The sequence below is a fragment of the Ambystoma mexicanum genome, chromosome 13 (assembly GCF_040938575.1).
Source record: "Ambystoma mexicanum isolate Mex_15411 chromosome 13, UKY_AmexF1_1, whole genome shotgun sequence".
Lineage (NCBI taxonomy): Eukaryota > Metazoa > Chordata > Amphibia > Caudata > Ambystomatidae > Ambystoma > Ambystoma mexicanum.
The window spans coordinates 142,919,714-142,936,502 of NC_090938.1; the positions used below are offsets into that span (position 1 = coordinate 142,919,714).

General features: G+C 45.8%; 1 protein-coding gene across 2 annotated transcripts in view; it reads right to left on the reverse strand.

Annotated features, from left to right (window-relative positions):
• The window catches only part of BLTP3A (bridge-like lipid transfer protein family member 3A), a 538,966-nt gene that overhangs the window by 310,101 nt on the left and 212,076 nt on the right, over nt 1-16,789 (reverse strand). The window lies entirely within an intron of this gene.

Sequence of the window (16,789 nt, forward strand, 5' to 3'; positions counted from 1 at the left end):
AATGTTTAAAGGTGTGAAGGCAGGCGTTCAGTTACCAGTCTTTAGCTTCTCTTCCTAACGCACATTTTCATGACTCCATCAATCTTCAGGGAGGCTGAGTTTCTTTGTTTTTTCAGGCGGGCGTGCATTTCTGTTTCAGGTGTGACAAATTAATTAGCTCTGAGGATTCTGGTACTGGTATTTTTCTAACTTGATTTTGCTGGCAGGTGACGCCTGCCTGCACATCTTTAAATATTGTTCCAGGAGTCCCGGGCTCACAAGGCAGTGCAGCAGGGCCATCATGCCTTACATTGGAGAGCCACAACCATGGCTTTCTCCCTCCTCCCATCAAGGGGAACATTTGTGCTATGGAGGGAGTTGTTTCCAGTCACCTGCCAGCAAAATCAAGTGCGAAAAATTCAAGTACCAGAATCCTCAGAGCTAATTAATTTGTCACACCTGAAACAGAAATGCAGACCCGCCTGAAAAAACAAAGGAACTCAGCCTCCCTGAAGATGTAACGCTCACCTGGTTCCCACGGAGGCGCGGCGTCGAAGGCGCAGAACTCTGAAGATGGACAGGAAGGGCCCCTCTATTCTGGCTTCCCTGGCTCGTTGGATACCCTCCTGTGCGTAAAAAGGGAGTATTACCAACTGTGGAACAATGCTCAAGCCTCCCACTCCCTTCCAACCCTCCACGATACCTCCTCCACGATTCCCCGTGAAGCCTCACCTTAGGGTTTGGAAGGATGAGCTCTCCATCCTGCTTCTGATGCAGGGGCGCGTTGAAACCCAGTTACTTCACTGGATTGAGGATTGATGGGAGTTCAGGTAAGCTTGACTGTTCAGGTAAGGCGCTGTAAAAGTTCAAGCTTAATAATAATGTTCGTTGTCTAATTGCAGCAAGCGCTAATGCTTATGTCTTTTTCCCCTTAGGGGCCGGGGTTCGGAGTGCCGGAGATATGGCGCAGACCCGAAGTGAAACAGTTCTGGATGAGCGCTCAGGTAATGTCTTTGCATTCGCTCATTCAATGTCTGTCTTTTTTCACCATAGGGGCCGGGGTCCGGAGATGCCAGGAAGCGGCAGGACCCGAAATGCAGTGGGAATAATCCAACAGGTAAGACTTAAAAGGAAACTGAGCTTTCCTTATTCCTTTTCTCCCTCTCACCTTTGTTCTTGTCTTTTTTCCTCTAGGCGCCGGGGCGTAGCTGAATCCGGAAGATCGCTGCTGAAGATGGAAGCGCCTTGCCAAGGTGAGTAAAATGCAGCGCTGCAGCGATCGAAACGAAATGCCTTTAAAATGATGTCTTCCTTTTCAGGGCCGTTGGAGAAATGACTCCGGGATGCAGATTTAGCAGTTAAGGGCTTTTCTTCTCCTATTCTCTTCCTTTCTCCCCTTGCAGGTGTCCCAGGGTGCTGGCAGGCGTGGCTGAAGTCAGGATGCAGGAGCTGACACGGTGAGCGTCCAGCTGCTAGGAGCAGAACAACGCGAAGCACGTGTGGCTGTTCGGGTGGGGTTTAAATAGCCTTGGAAGAAGTTCCTGGTATGTATCCTTCCACCAATCAGGTATGTATCCTTCCCCGACCACACCCGGGTGGTGAAGTAGTCCGACAGGTAAAGTAGTCCCATTCAGGCCTCAAGAGGGCCTGGATGAAGCAGCAAGGTCTGCATCAGGTAAGTGTGCACCCAAGCACTTAAACACATATCCTCTTCTATGAGCCTGGCGCCTAAGGCGCCAGGACTGGGGTCCGCTATGAGCCTGGCGCCTAAGGCGCCAGGACTGAGTCCAAAGGGCCCCGACTTGGGCCCGCTGAGACTTCCCTGGGGAAAATGATGTCTGCCTCTGGGGTTGCTGGGCCCGGCCTGGCTCCTTAGAGGTAGGCATCATGACAGTACCCCCCCTCAAGGCCCCTCCCAAGGTCTTTTCCTCCGGGGGTTTTGGTTTGTGCGGGAATCTTCGATGGAATCTTTGAATTAATCGTGGTGCGTGAACATAGTTACTGGGTTCCCAAGATCTTTCCTGAGGTCCATATCCTTTCCAATCAACAAGATAGAAGAGTTTCGACTTAACTATCTTGGAATCTAAAAGGTCTTTCACTTCGAATTCTAATTCTCCATCAATTTGGACAAGGCCTGGGGGCTCAGACAGTCTGGTTCCAGGTTGTACTGGTTTTAGAAGAGATGCGTGAAAAACGGGATGAATCCACATGTTGGATGGTAAATCGAGTTTAAAGGCCACTGGGTTGATAATAGCTTTGATGGGGTAAGGCCCAATGAATCTGGGATTAAAAGTTCGCTGACCCTTGAGGGGTAGATGTTTAGTTGCTAGCCATACCTCATCTCCTACTTGGTAAGGAGGAGTTTTACTTCGGTGCAAATCAGCGTTTTCTTTATACCTTTTCTTGGCTTGCTGTAAGTGGGTTGTAGCTTCTTTGAAGGCTTGGGTTATTGTGGAATGTAGGTGATTTACTGCAGATCTCCAGGGTCAGAGGTGGATCTAGGTCAGAGGTCCGAGGATGGTGACCATACAGGGTATAAAAAGGAGTCTGTCCGGTTCCAGAATGCACTGAATTGTTGTATGCATATTCTGCAATCCAAAGGATGTCTTTCCAATTTAACTCTGATTGGTGTAACATGCACCGCAGATATTGCTCGAGAGTCTGATTGGTTCTCTCGGTTTGTCCGTCGGTCTGGGGGTGGTGGCTGGTGGATAACCGCACGTCTATTTGTGCTAGTTGGCAACATTTCTTCCAAAAGTGGGAGATAAATTGACTTCCACGGTCTGAGACTAATATGGAAGGGAAACCATGTAACCGCACTATATTTTCCATAAATTCCTTGGCCAAGGTGGAAGCTGACGGCAATCCTTTTAAAGGGATAAAATGGGCCATTTTGGAGAATAGATCCACTATTACGAGAATCGTGTTGTAACCACCACAAGGAGGCAGGTCAGTTATAAAGTCCATTGACAAGGTGTGCCAAGGTGCTGGTGGAATGTCCAAAGGTTGAAGTAGGCCGGCTGGCCTTTTCTTTTGACTCTTATTTTGGGCGCAAATTCCGCAAGACAACACAAATGACTATGTCTTTTCTCCAAGAAGGCCACCAGAAGTGGCGTTTGATCTTTTCTTCTGTTTTCGCGATACCGGGGTGTCCTTCCATTAATGATTCATGATGACGGGTAATGACAAGTTCCTGCAATTCTTTACTTGGCAGAAATAACCGCTCTTGGAAGTAGGGTAAATCATCCTTAACGGTGTAGTGAGGACCCTTTTGACTCCATTCCAGTAAGTCAGAAGAGTCAAAAAGTTGTTTTACTTGAGCTTGGATGTCCTCAATGGTTTGCAATGAAGTCAAGCCCAGAATTCTTTGTTCCGGTATGATTGGCACAGGTTCTAAACTCGAATTGGGTTCTTCCATGCCTATCCGGGATAAGGCATCTGCCTTACCATTCTTGCAGCCAGGGCGATAGGTAATTACAAAATCAAAACTCCGCAAAGAATAAAGCCCATCGGAGATGTCGCGAAGATTGAGCTTTGGCCGTCTTTAAATACTGCAAATTTCTGTGGTCCGTAATTACGGTGATGGTGTGTCTTGCACCGAGAAGATAGTGACGCCAAGCCTTGAAAGCGGATTTAATAGCCAGTAGTTCTTTGTCAGTAATTGCGTAATTGAGTTCAGGTGGAGAGAATTTTCTGGACCAAAAGGCTACAGGGTGTAGTTGGTTAGTTTCTGGGTCTCTTTGCGACAGGACAGCTCCCATGGCCGAACTGGATGCATCGGTTTCCACGATGTAAGGGAGATCTGGGCGCGGGTGCTTCAATACAGGTGCAGAGGTGAATTTGGTTTTCAGGTCCTGAAAGGCTTGTTCAGCCTCAAGAGTCCATTCAAAGCGTTTATTTTTCTTTAGGAGAGCTGTGATGGGTTGAACAGTTCGAGAAAATTCCGGGATGAACCTTCGATAGAAATTGGCAAAGCCAAGCATGCTTTGCACTCCCATCACAGAGCTAGGAGATGGCCATTTGAGAATGGCGTCCACTTTCCGCGAGTCCATTCGGATTCCTTGTGGTGTCAGGATGAATCCGAGAAACTCCACTTCTGTGGTATGAAAAACGCATTTTTCGAGCTTGGCAAATAATTTGTGCTGGCGCAATTTCTCAAGAACTGCCCTAACATGGTTTCTGTGATCAGATTCTGAGGAGGAATACACCAGGATGTCGTCAATATAAACGATGACACAAACATCGATAAGTTCCCGAAGAACATCATTCATGAAGTACTGAAAGGCGGCAGGTGCGTTGCACAAACCGAAGGGCATTACTTGATATTCGAAGAGCCCAAATTTGGTGCGGAATGCAGTCTAAAGGTATCGGGAGACAAAGTTATATAGCAGGTACTAGAGGTGTGTGGTGTAGATACTCTCAGTAAAAACATTTGCAGGGACCAAGGATGGTTAAAAAGACAATATCAAGTTTTAATAATAAACAATTCATTCAGATTAAAACCTCAATTAAATAAATAGGTTAGTAATACAGGCATTGTCAAATCCCATGTGCAAAGGAAAAAAAATAGGGAATACGTAACAGGCTTGGTGGCCAGTTAGAAAGATGTTGTAACAATCATATGACCACTCGGGGGTACTTTTCAAAGTAACAGGGTACCCTATCCAGGTATGGATAAATGTGTCATCAATTATACTCTCTGTCTAGGGTTCAGAGATATGTCTCGACATGTTTCTGTTCCTAAAGAGCAAAGTGTGGAACATTCATCAGGAGGAAGTACATAACAGTATCGCCTATTTAACAATCGGGATCGAGAGCAAAAATGCCACTACAATATCATAGCACCTGCAAGAGAATAAGAACAACAATCATCAAAAATTCACTATTAAATAGTTGTATATTTTGAAATGTTCAAAATATGAACTGGGCAACTATTAAAGGGACATAATTACCTTATAGTGTGCCTGTGGGGGCTCTCTACTAACATTAGTAGGCATAGGGTAGTCCGAGTCTTGACCCTAAAATAACAACAAAGGGATAATAGCCAATAAAATAAGCTACAACCAAGCCTAGTAGTACTCAAAAAACAAACAGCAGCAGCCAGAATGGAAAAGGACACAAAGTATCCAGATGAGTGTAACAGCGTGAATAGGGAAAACTTCCCTGGTAAAACCCCCCCATGCCAGCAGTGGACGCATGAAACACCCTATAAACGGGACAAAAGCCCGTGATGGAAGACGGTGTAGGAGTCCAGGTGGTGACCAAAAGTACATGCGAAGCAAATTAGAAAAAATATATATGTCACTATGTGATTATGAATAGGAAAGACAACCATAGGACTGGGTTTATGAATCAAAGTGACCCTGGAATGGAATCAGAACAGACTAGCATAGAGTACCGTGATCGCGGTGATAAACAGGGTGCCCATGTAGCCATAAATACAAGAATATAACGAGGGATCATACCTTAAGACGACCAACCTAGTGTCGTCGAGGGCGATTCCTTACTAACCGCACTGTAGATAAAATACAATAGAGACGTGCGATAAGAAATACGGAGATGCGAAGACTTCGCAACATCGTTAGTAGGTAAGCGAGTAAGAGAAAGCCACATAATGTTGAGCCATACTCAGTGTAGTAACTTACCCCATATGGAGGAGTGAGAAGCAAGCAGTTAATTCGCTCGCAAGAAACTAAACGAAGTGTCCGCTATCTGCACGTAGCTACCGATGCAGATTCGTAGTCAAGAAAAACCCCGGGTTAGTCCTACTATTATGTTAATGTATCTAGAGACGAGTATTGTAGATATGTCGAACACGGCGGCCATCATGCAAGGGAACAGAAAGTGCCGCCGGGGAACATTAAGCTGAATATAAAACTGAATCCCCAGGTGTACAGCGTGTCCCAATAAAATAGTGGTGCAACCCCGATTAGAAGCTTACTGCAAATCACTGGGGGCAAAAGTGTGGAAGGCTCACCGGGGGGTCAGGGAATCATCGAGTTACACGAAAGAGGTGGCAACATTAGTCTCAAAAAAATGATAGTAAAAATTGAAACAATATATACAGATCAATAGCAGGGTCATTATATATTATGCCAATCAATCGACTTGTTGAGTCCAATAACATCACTGTGTAGTGTGAAAATCATCTTTTGTTCCATTTTCAACAATTTCTTTTCTCGTGCTGTATTTTTAAGTCCTTTCACAACCAACAGGATCGTCCAGGTAAAGTCCTCATACTTGTGTTTCAAAAGGTTGAAGTGTTTCACAAGGGGGGCGTTCTCAGTTCTGTTCTTCAAACAGCTCCGATGTTCCATTATGCGGGTTTTTACTTTTCTAATAGTCTTGCCAACATAGTGCAATCCACATCTACAGGTAATCATGTATACAACAAAGTCAGTGTTACAATTAGTTAAACTTTTTTGGGTCCAGGGTTTTGAAAGACCAACATCAACTTCTTTCGTTCTCATGGTTAATTTGCAAACGCCACAAGAGCCACAAGGGTAGTGTCCCGTGGCTTCTGGGAGCCCCCAGAGTGAGGTTAATTTGGGTTCCAAAGTATTGACCAATTTCAATTTACTGTTACTCACTATATTGCCAATGGTGGTACTTCTTTTGTAGGCGAAAATAGGCATGGGAATCGGTTGAGTTGCGGTTCTGAAGATTTTCCAGTTTTTCTTTATGATATTGGTAATTTCAAAACTCCGGTCCGTAAAAGTGTTCACACAGACAATCCTATCCTCTTTAGGTTTCTTGGGTTTGGGTTCTAGCAACGCCTCACGGTTGTTATTGAATGCCCTTTCAGCTGATTTGTTTATTAGTTTTTTGGGGTAGCCTCTCTGTCTAAGCTTCTTACTGAGGGCTAACGCCTCAACCTCATAGGTGTCTTTATCCGAGCTATTTCTCTTTAAACAGAGAAATTGTCCAAAAGGGAGGTTGTCGCGTAGATGTTTAATATGGTGACTAGAATAATCCAAGAGAGAGTTCTTATCCATGGGTTTGTGATAAGGTTTAATTTTTAAGATCCCATTAAGGGGGTAGATGGTTAAGTCCAGAAAATTAGTAAACTCATTACTACAAGTCATAGTGAATTGTAGATTGGAATTAAGACCATTGAGCCAGGTGAAAAAATTGTTAGCATCATCCCGTGAACCTTTCCACAATACGAGGATATCGTCGATGTAACGACTCCACTTGGTAATATTGTTGTTGAAAGGGTTACTGCTGTTGTAGATATGTAATTTCTCAAATGTTTCGACATAGAGGTTAGCCACACTCGGGGCCATCATGGCCCCCATCGCTGTGCCTTCAATTTGTTGATAAAATTTCCCATTGAACTCAAAGTAGTTACGTCTCAAAGCGAGTTCTACACACCAGAGGATAAATGAGGTAGGTACTGGGTCATTATCTTCTCGGGTCAGTAATATTTCTTCAATAGTATCAAGTGACGCCTGTTGAGGTATGTTGGTATAGAGAGAAACAATATCCAGACCTATAAGTAGGTTGGATAGAGGGTCAAACTCGAGATTTTCATAGCTATTAATAACATCTCTAGAATCTTTTAGATAAGATTGCATTTTTTGTACGTATGTTTTAAGATAATGGTCCACAAAGGTAGAGAGTGGTTCCAAGACTGAGTCTATGCCAGCTACAATGGGACGACCAGGAGGGTTCAGAAGAGTTTTATGGACTTTAGGCAAGGTGTAGAACGTGGGAATGCTAGGTTTGTTATTAACAAGGAAGTCTGCTTCCTGTTTAGAGATCCATTCCCGATCTTTCGCTTTGCCCACCTTATCAGCAACGAGGTGTTGGAGTTCAAGTGTAGGGTCATGAGTAAGTAGGTGGTAGTAAGAGGTATTGCTTAGTTGTCTTTCACATTCATCAATATAATCTGAGCGGTTGAGAATGACAATCCCTCCACCTTTGTCCGCCTTCTTAATGACGATCGAGGGGTTAGAGGATAGAGAATCAAGAGCTTTGCGTTCCTGATTGGATAGATTGTGAAAGGTTCTACGGTGTTTAACTTCAAGGGCCGTGACCTCAGTAATAACTTTCCTTTCAAATACTAATGATTCTGGAGAGAAACTTTGGGAAGGAGGGTAGAACGTAGATGGATTACGTAGCCCAGTACAATTAATGGGGCCCTCAACCGTGATGTCATCAGGGAAGAAAAAAATTCCTTCAAATGGATTTTTCTCATCAATTTTTTGAATTCGATCTGGAATTCGAATGGGTCATGCTCTTTCGTTATGACAAAACCTAGGCCTTTATTAAGCACTTGTTGTTCCGTCATAGTGGGTAAGTAGTTCGACAGGTTAATTAGAAGCGACTCCCGCTTCTGGTTTGTCTCGAACCGTCGTCCCAATTGTTTCTGTTCTGGGCTTCCACTCGTCGCCCTCTTTTATACGTACCAGGTGGTAAGCTCCTCGGAGATCTAGCTTGGTGTACACACGAGCATCTTTTACTTGGTCGATAAGCTCAGGTATCAGGGGCAAAGGGTAACGATTCTTGATCGTTATCTGATTTAGGGCGCGGTAGTCAATACAGGCCCTAAGGGCTCCTTCCTTTTTCGGTACGAAGAACAAAGCGGAAGAGACTGGTGACTTTGATGGGCGAATGAAGCCATTGGCCAGGTATTGATCCAAATACTGGCGCAAATGCAGGTTCTCAGGTTCAGTAAGAGCATAAATCCTACTACAGGGTAGTTGTGCATTGGGTACCAAGTCGATTTGGCAATCGTAAGATCGATGGGGAGGTAAGGTGTTAGCCTGCTCTTTCTGAAAAACGCCTTGGAATTCTTGGTATTCAGATGGTAGCTGTACAGGTGTGGAAGTTACAGAGGCTAGACCCATAGCTGGATTCCTTGGGTAACAGGTTGGTTCACAATCAGGAAAAGTTATCTTCTTTGCTCGCCAGTCTATTCTCGGATTATGTGTTTCTAACCAAGGGATTCCAAGAAGTACTTGAAATTGTGGGGCCTTGATCACATCAAACACGATTGCTTCCCGATGTCCGTCCTGACCCACCAGAGTGATTTCAACTGTGGAATGCGTTACAGGCCCTGAGGCTATTTCGGTTCCATCAACTGTAGTAATTACATCTTGGGTTACTTTCGGGTGGAGAGGAAGCTTAATCCTGGAAGCCAATTCACGGTCTATGTAATTTCCAATAGCTCCACTGTCAATGTATGCTTTTATAGCATGCAACTGCTGAGGCTGTTTTGGGTTCACAAGCACCATTGGCATGACAAAATGCGAGGTCAAAGAGTTTGTTTTCAAGCTCGGCAAGCGGACCCCTACGCTTGTCGGGCTAGGTCGTTTCCCGAACCAGGTGTCAATAACTCGTTATCAGTGGCTCCAACCACCTTCTTGGGTGGTTTAACTGGACAACTTTGAAGAAAGTGCCCGGAAGTTCCGCAATACAGACAAAGTTGCATTTGTCGCCTTCTCTCTCTTTCCTTCTGCGTTAATGGTCCTTTAAAACTGCCAATTTGCATAGGTTCGGAAACGTCAGTACTCTTGGAGTTAACGTGGGTCTTGATAGGTACTCTGGTTTCATACTTGAGCCGATCTGCTTTTCCATTTTGAAGTCTGTGATCAAGTTGAACCACTAAGTCTATGTAGTCTGCGCAGGCCTGGGGTGGATCTACTATCTGAGCTATAACATCTTTAAGCTCTCCGCGCAGGCCTCGATGAAACAATGCGATCCTTTTATTTTCAGGCCATCCGGTTTCCACAACTAGTCTATTAAAGGTGGCGATATAGGACAAAAGATCCTGATTACCTTGTCGTAAGGATAGCAGTTCGTTGTCAAGGGCCTGTCCCTGCGAGTGTCGAGCGAACAATCTTTCCATGCTGGCCTGGAAGCCCTGGAAATCCCGGAGAATGGGATCATCCTGATTTACCAATGGAATAGACCAATCGGCAGCACAGCCACTGAGGTAAGATAGTACAAAGGCTACTTTGGTCTGGTCGTTGGGGAAGGCCCCGGGCCTGCATAAAAAGTGTAAACGGCATTGGTTCATAAAAACGGCATATTTCTTGGGATCCCCCGCAAAACGTTCCGGCGGGGCCAAAGGCATGTGTCCAGGTAGATTGATTTGTACCGGGTTATTCGAACCCATTGTTGTAGAAATATCCCCGGAAACAGGTAAAGGAGTGTGCTCTGCCTGCCCCTGCAATAACCTTTTGGCCAGATCAGTTCTTTCCTTGGATAGGATTAGTTCCCTTCTGAGAGCATTAGTCTCCTGGCGGGCTGAGTGCACTTCTGCCCGTAATTCCCCTACAAGATGGGCCAGCTGATCTGTCTCGGAAGTCTCCATAGCGCCCAGGTGGGAAATTGTGGTAAGGCTTCGCGTTCTGTAACGCTCACCTGGTTCCCACGGAGGCGCGGCGTCGAAGGCGCAGAACTCTGAAGATGGACAGGAAGGGCCCCTCTATTCTGGCTTCCCTGGCTCGTTGGATACCCTCCTGTGCGTGAAAAGGGAGTATTACCAACTGTGGAACAATGCTCAAGCCTCCCACTCCCTTCCAACCCTCCACAATACCTCCTCCACGATTCCCCGTGAAGCCTCACCTTAGGGTTTGGAAGGATGAGCTCTCCATCCTGCTTCTGATGCAGGGGTGCGTTGAAACCCAGTTACTTCACTGGATTGAGGAGAGTTCAGGTAAGCTTGACTGTTCAGGTAAGGCGCTGTAAAAGTTCAAGCTTAATAATAATGTTCGTTGTCTAATTGCAGCAAGTGCTAATGCTTATGTCTTTTTCCCCTTAGGGGCCGGGGTTCGGAGTGCCGGAGATATGGCGCCGACCCGAAGTGAAACAGTTCTGGATGAGCGCTCAGGTAATGTCTTTGCATTCGCTCATTCAATGTCTTTGTCTTTTTTCCCCATAGGGGCCGGGGTCCGGAGATGCCAGGAAGCGGCAGGACCCGAAATGCAGTGGGAATAATCCAACAGGTAAGACTTAAAAGGAAACTGAGCTTTCCTTATTCCTTTTCCCCCTCTCACCTTTGTTCTTGTCTTTTTTCCTCTAGGAGCCGGGGTTTAGCTGAACCCGGAAGATCGCTGCTGAAGATGGAAGCGCCTTGCCAAGGTGAGTAAAATGCAGCGCTGCAGCGATCGAAAGGAAATGCCTTTAAAATGATGTCTTCCTTTTCAGGGCCGTTGGAGAAATGACTCCGGGATGCAGATTTAGCAGGTAAGGGCTTTTCTTCTCCTATTCTCTTCCTTTCTCCCCTTGCAGGTGTCCCAGGGTGCTGGCAGGCGTGGCTGAAGTCAGGATGCAGGAGCTGACACGGTGAGCGTCCAGCTGCTAGGTGCAGAACAACGCGAAGCATGTGTGGCTGTTCGGGTGGGGTTTAAATAGCCTTGGAAGAAGTTCCTGGTATGTATCCTTCCACCAATCAGGTATGTATCCTTCCCCGACCACACCCGGGTGGTGAAGTAGTCCTACAGGTAAAGTAGTCCCATTCAGGCCTCAAGAGGGCCTGGATGAAGCAGCAAGGTCTGCATCAGGTAAGTGTGCACCCAAGCACTTAAACACATATCCTCTTCTATGAGCCTGGCGCCTAAGGCGCCAGGACTGGGGTCCGCTATGAGCCTGGCGCCTAAGGCGCCAGGACTGAGTCCAAAGGGCCCCGACTTGGGCCCGCTGAGACTTCCCTGGGGAAAATGAGGTCTGCCTCTGGGGTTGCTGGGCCCGGCCTGGCTCCTTAGAGGTAGGCATCATGACAGAAGATTGATGAAGGCATGAAAACGTGCGTTAGGAGGAGAAGCTAAAGACTGGTAACAGAGCGCCTGCCTTCATATCTTTAAAACTTGTTAAAATAAGCAGTTTTAAAATCTGCATGGCTGAGAATATTTGAAAGGAGAAGAGGTGGTGTAAAAGCTAGAAGCAGATTTTGTGGTAGCTACAAAACAGAAGGAAAGCGAAAGAGGCTGCCGCTTCTTGTCATACAGGAGAGAAGAGGGCCTTGCCAACCTCTAGAGGTTTAATACATCTTGTTGAAGTTGCCCTATGTTGAAGTTGCAGTTGTAGCAGCCAATTTGCCTGATATCAGAAGTTGTACTAGCAGCAGTAGAACGGAGGTCGTCAATATTCTTATCAGAATTTTAATAGCTGGTAGAAGTAGAAGCCAAAGCCAATTGTGGGGCAGGAGAACCTGCACACAGTTTTTCTAGTATAAGGAAGTTGCTGAAGAGAGCAAACCTTAAGCAGACGCATCCTGACAAACTGTGTATAAAAGATACTGCAGAATTTGAAAACAGAGAAGTTGATGTACTTTTGTCTTTTCTTTGCTGGAAGGAAGTCATCCAGGAAACCCCATTGGTGCTGTTATTTTCTTTGTGGAACTGTAAAAGGAATATATTTTCATCAAACAAAGAAGAGACTTTTGCCAGTGGATTTTTATTTGTGTAAACTTTTGTTTCTTTGGAACTTTAAGACTTTGGTAAAGACTTTGTTCCTTGTAAGAAATTGGGGGAGCAGGATCTGCACAGGACCACTAGAAGTCATCAAAGACACTGGGTGTTTGGTAAAGTTTTATTTATGCTGTTGTCATGTTGCTTTGAATGTTTATGTTGTTTAGTGAGAGGGTTAATTTTGTGAATGCTAGCAGGTTTTCCCATAGATCCTAGACTAGGTAGGGAATCCCATGGTGGAGTAGGTTTATTTAGGGTTTATTTTATAATTGTGTATAATAAAATGTCAAATCCTGAGAAAATGAAACATTTGTGAGTCTCACATTACTGACCCCCACATAGTCCACTACGAACGTGTCTCCCGGAGCTACTCTTGGAGGAAATTTCCTGGAGCAGAACAGCTCACACTTCCTATTGACACTGGACGCAAACAGATCCACTTGAGGGGTTCCCCAAAGGACGATGATCTCTTGAACGGCTTCCTGAGCTAGTTCCTACTCGTGGGAGACACTGCTCTGCCTGCTAAGAGCATCTGCCGCCATGTTTTCCTCTCAGGAAAGGTGAACGGCCGTGAGAGATTGCTTGCAGTGCCCAAAACCAGAGCTGCATTGCCCCTTTGCACAGTCACAGAGAAGGTATCATGTGGGACGGCTTGAAATTGAGGGAGAAGCCCAGTCTGTGGAAGCCCAGTCTGTGGAGAAAGTGGCAGGTGATGCAGAGATGTTCCAGGACCTGTTCCGGAGAACGGGCCCTGATCAGCCAATCATCCAGGTAGGGGTAGATATGAATCCCCTCCCCTCTGGAGACTTGCGGCCACTACCGCCATCAATCTGTGAGCCCAAATGGCAGAATCCGAAAACCGAAAGTGAAAACTGCCAATAGCGAACCTTAGGTACTGCCTGTGCTTGTGATGAATAGGCACATGAAGGGAAGCATCCAACGTCCAATGATACCATTCAATCCTGGAGCTGGAGGGCCTGAAGGACTCGAGAAAGGGTAACTATCTTGAACTTGAACAAGCATCTCAAGTCCAAAACGGGTCTCAATCCCCAGTCCTATTTGGACCAAAACAATACTGTGAAACTAAGGCCTCAGAGGCGTTGGGGCAGCTGTGATAGTGACTGACTTTGCACCACGACCTCGTCCACCTCAAGGAAAGGGCTGACCCCTCCGACCTCAGGAAGTTTCATAGGCCTGTTGCAGCTGGCGTATTGCTGCGCCAAGCGATTTAGCTGCCACTTTAGACGTTTGGAGCTTCTCCAGACTTTCATCAGCTTTCCTTCCAAACAGATGGGACCCATCAAATGGCATGCTCAATAACCTAGATTGAACATAAAGAGCAAAGCAGATGTCCGCAGCCTTGCAAATTTTCACGACACAGTACTGGCTGCCATGGCCCTGCTGACACTGTCAGCAGAATCAAGTCCAAACTGCAAAGACCCACTCATACATGGCCTCCGTATCATCCTTAATATTTTGGAAACCATCGCTTTCCTTCCCTTCCCTTTCCTTCCCTTCCCTTCCCTTCCGGGATATGGTCTGCAGTCATAGCCATGATGTGTCATAACTTAAAAATAAATTTGGCCAGGGCATAAGTAGCGTTAATAGACTTTAACACCATACTACTGGCAGAGAAAACTTTCTTAGCCAAACTGTTGAACCTCTAATCCCTGTCAGATGGTGTAGTAAGGTAGGCGACAGCCCTGGATATAGAAGTAGCAACCTGCACCACCAAACCTTCGGGAGTTTGGATAGAAACTCCAGATCTACACTAGATAGCTTATATTTTCTAGTTCGATTCTTGCTCACTGCAGGATTTTTATCTGAGGTTTCTCCAATTCGCCATCATCCTCTTCTGTAAAAGCAGAGTGGAAGGATAACATCGATCCTTCGGAAAACCCTTGTCCAAAATATCAGTGAGGTCATCCTGCTGGTAAACCGTAGCAGGCCTTCCCCATCCCAGATACTCTGGCTCAATTCATGAACAAGCTGTAAGAGGCCTCTGCAAGACCAGAGGGGTCTGATGTTGCAAAATCCACCGCAGGAGTGGTATCAAGGTCACTTGCATTTTTTAAAGAGTCAAACAAGTGTTCCATTCTAGATTCCTCTGAAATTAGATCCTCTGGAACATTTGGGGTTCGATACTCAAGCCCAAAATGAGAAGTGTCCTGGTCGGAGGTTTCATTCTCCTAAAATATGGAAGACATTGATTTTAAAAAGTCTTTCTTCGGTAGGGGCTTATAAACCTTTGCAGGTTCCGTCAACTGCCTCGACCCGTGACCTGATGGAGTCACAGAAGAATGAGGTCTAGGCCTTGACCCGAGGCTTCAAATCCACACGAGGGTTTGAGGGTTTATAGCCCGGGCTTGAGAGCGCATGAGCTGAAACCTTACGAGGCGCAATGGGGTCATGGATCTTTTTCGGTTCTTCAGAAGGGGCCTTCTCAAAGATTTAACATTTGGTGATGAAAAGCCTACCACTCAGCCATAGTGGCTGTCTTACCTGGACGAGATACCTTGCACTCGGAAGAGGTGTCAGAAGACATTGAGCTGGATCGGTGATGCCTTTTCTTGGCCTTAATATGAGTGGACTAGTGGTGGGAACCACTTCGAGACCTGGAGCACTTCTGTTGTGGTGACCCCCCCCCCGGTGCCCCTCACACACATACACACTCTCAAACTCATTTAATCAGAAGATCTCCTCTTCGAAGGAGTCGTTGATGGGGGATTTATACAGGGGCCTATCGGTAGAGAGTTCCTCTCTTTAAGCGCCTTACCTGTCATGAACTGGCAGGAAATGCAGTCCTCAGTCTTATGCTCGACCCCCGAGATGCCAGAGGCAAACACGGTGTGGATCCGTAATGGACATCTTGGTCCCACAGTCAGTGCATTTCTTGAAAACCAGATTTTGGAGTCGACATTTTCTGAGAAGTAACCGTCAAAACGACAACAAACCATATCCAAAGCAAACAGTGCAACTGAAAAACGGAACAGAAGTAACAGGCGCGGTGCGCGCTATATGTACAATCGGTGGCGTCATGCTCGAAAGCAGATGGAGGCTGTCAAGGGACATCAAGTCGACGACGCACTCTACAGAGAGAAAACATTTTCTAAGCAGCCGACGCTGGAAGGAGATATCAAAGATGAGGAATACGTGGGAGAACATTATCCATTCGAAAAGGCAGATTCTTAGAGCCTTTGTGAAGGAGACCAGTCTGTAAAGGACCTGGATACTGGAAGGGAGATGGCTCCAAATATCTGGAGCTGGATGGCAAAACAAGCCCATAATTACATCCTGCAGATCTAGAACGAAGGACATGGTTAACAATATTAAGCTGGACATGCACGAGAGACTATCGCTCGACAGTTAAGAAGTTATGATTCCAATGCAGCAAATAGATCAGATGCCCTTTGTTTTTCAACAAAGTACAAAGATTGTAGCTTTAATCCAGACTAGGGAAGTAATGAGACACGTGTGGTTATTTAATTCCCTCACATTGATTGAGGGTATTTATAACACAGCATAAAAAGGTGAAGGTACTCGAACTGTAAATCGAGAAGAGATAAAGCGAGAGGATCTGAAGCCTAGACAGACATGGGTTCTTTCTGAAGAGAGTTGAACGGGGAACTACACGTTGGTGCTTTGGTCTGCAAAACACCATCCTACCCTCAAACTTTTAATTTGGGTAATACAGAAGAGCCTTGTACACCAAGATGCATTTAGTTCACATGGGTGAATTACAGTTTGAAAGAAGAAAAAGAAGGGCTAGTAAGGGGGCAACTTCAGCATTTTGACCTTCACCTTTGAACTGTTATGATTTAGAAAGCTTAAGCACAGCCACGATTTGTGGTGGACAGAGAAAACACATGGCACAAAGTGCGGTTTAAATCTTTAATTGACAAGTAGGGGTGGTTGGGCTAAACACCTAGATTGACTAAAGGAATAATGTACAACACAATAGTGATCCTCCTGGCAATCATTTTAAGTATACATCATATTAATGCACCATACACCCTTCCCAAAACCCGAGCAGATGACCCATATACGCAGGTAGTGAAGTATATGGCACCCAGTATTTCTACTCTTGCCTTACACAAACTGTCACAGAACACTAGTGCTTTTGGGGATACTGGCCCTATTGGGGACCGCTCCTCTCAGGGAAGCGTAGGGTACCAAACCGTGGATTAGTAGAAAAGAGCAGAGCCATGAGCGAGAATGGGAAACTACACCTGTGACAGCGACAAGACCATGGTTAGTGGAGCCAAAGTAAGGATAGAGGGCGGTGAGGCAATAGGTATGAGAATGAATACAAGGAGATTGAAGGACGCGCTCAAAAGGAGCGACACACTCTAAAGAAGAGGAAGCCCCTTTCACAGATCTTGCTCCTCCCA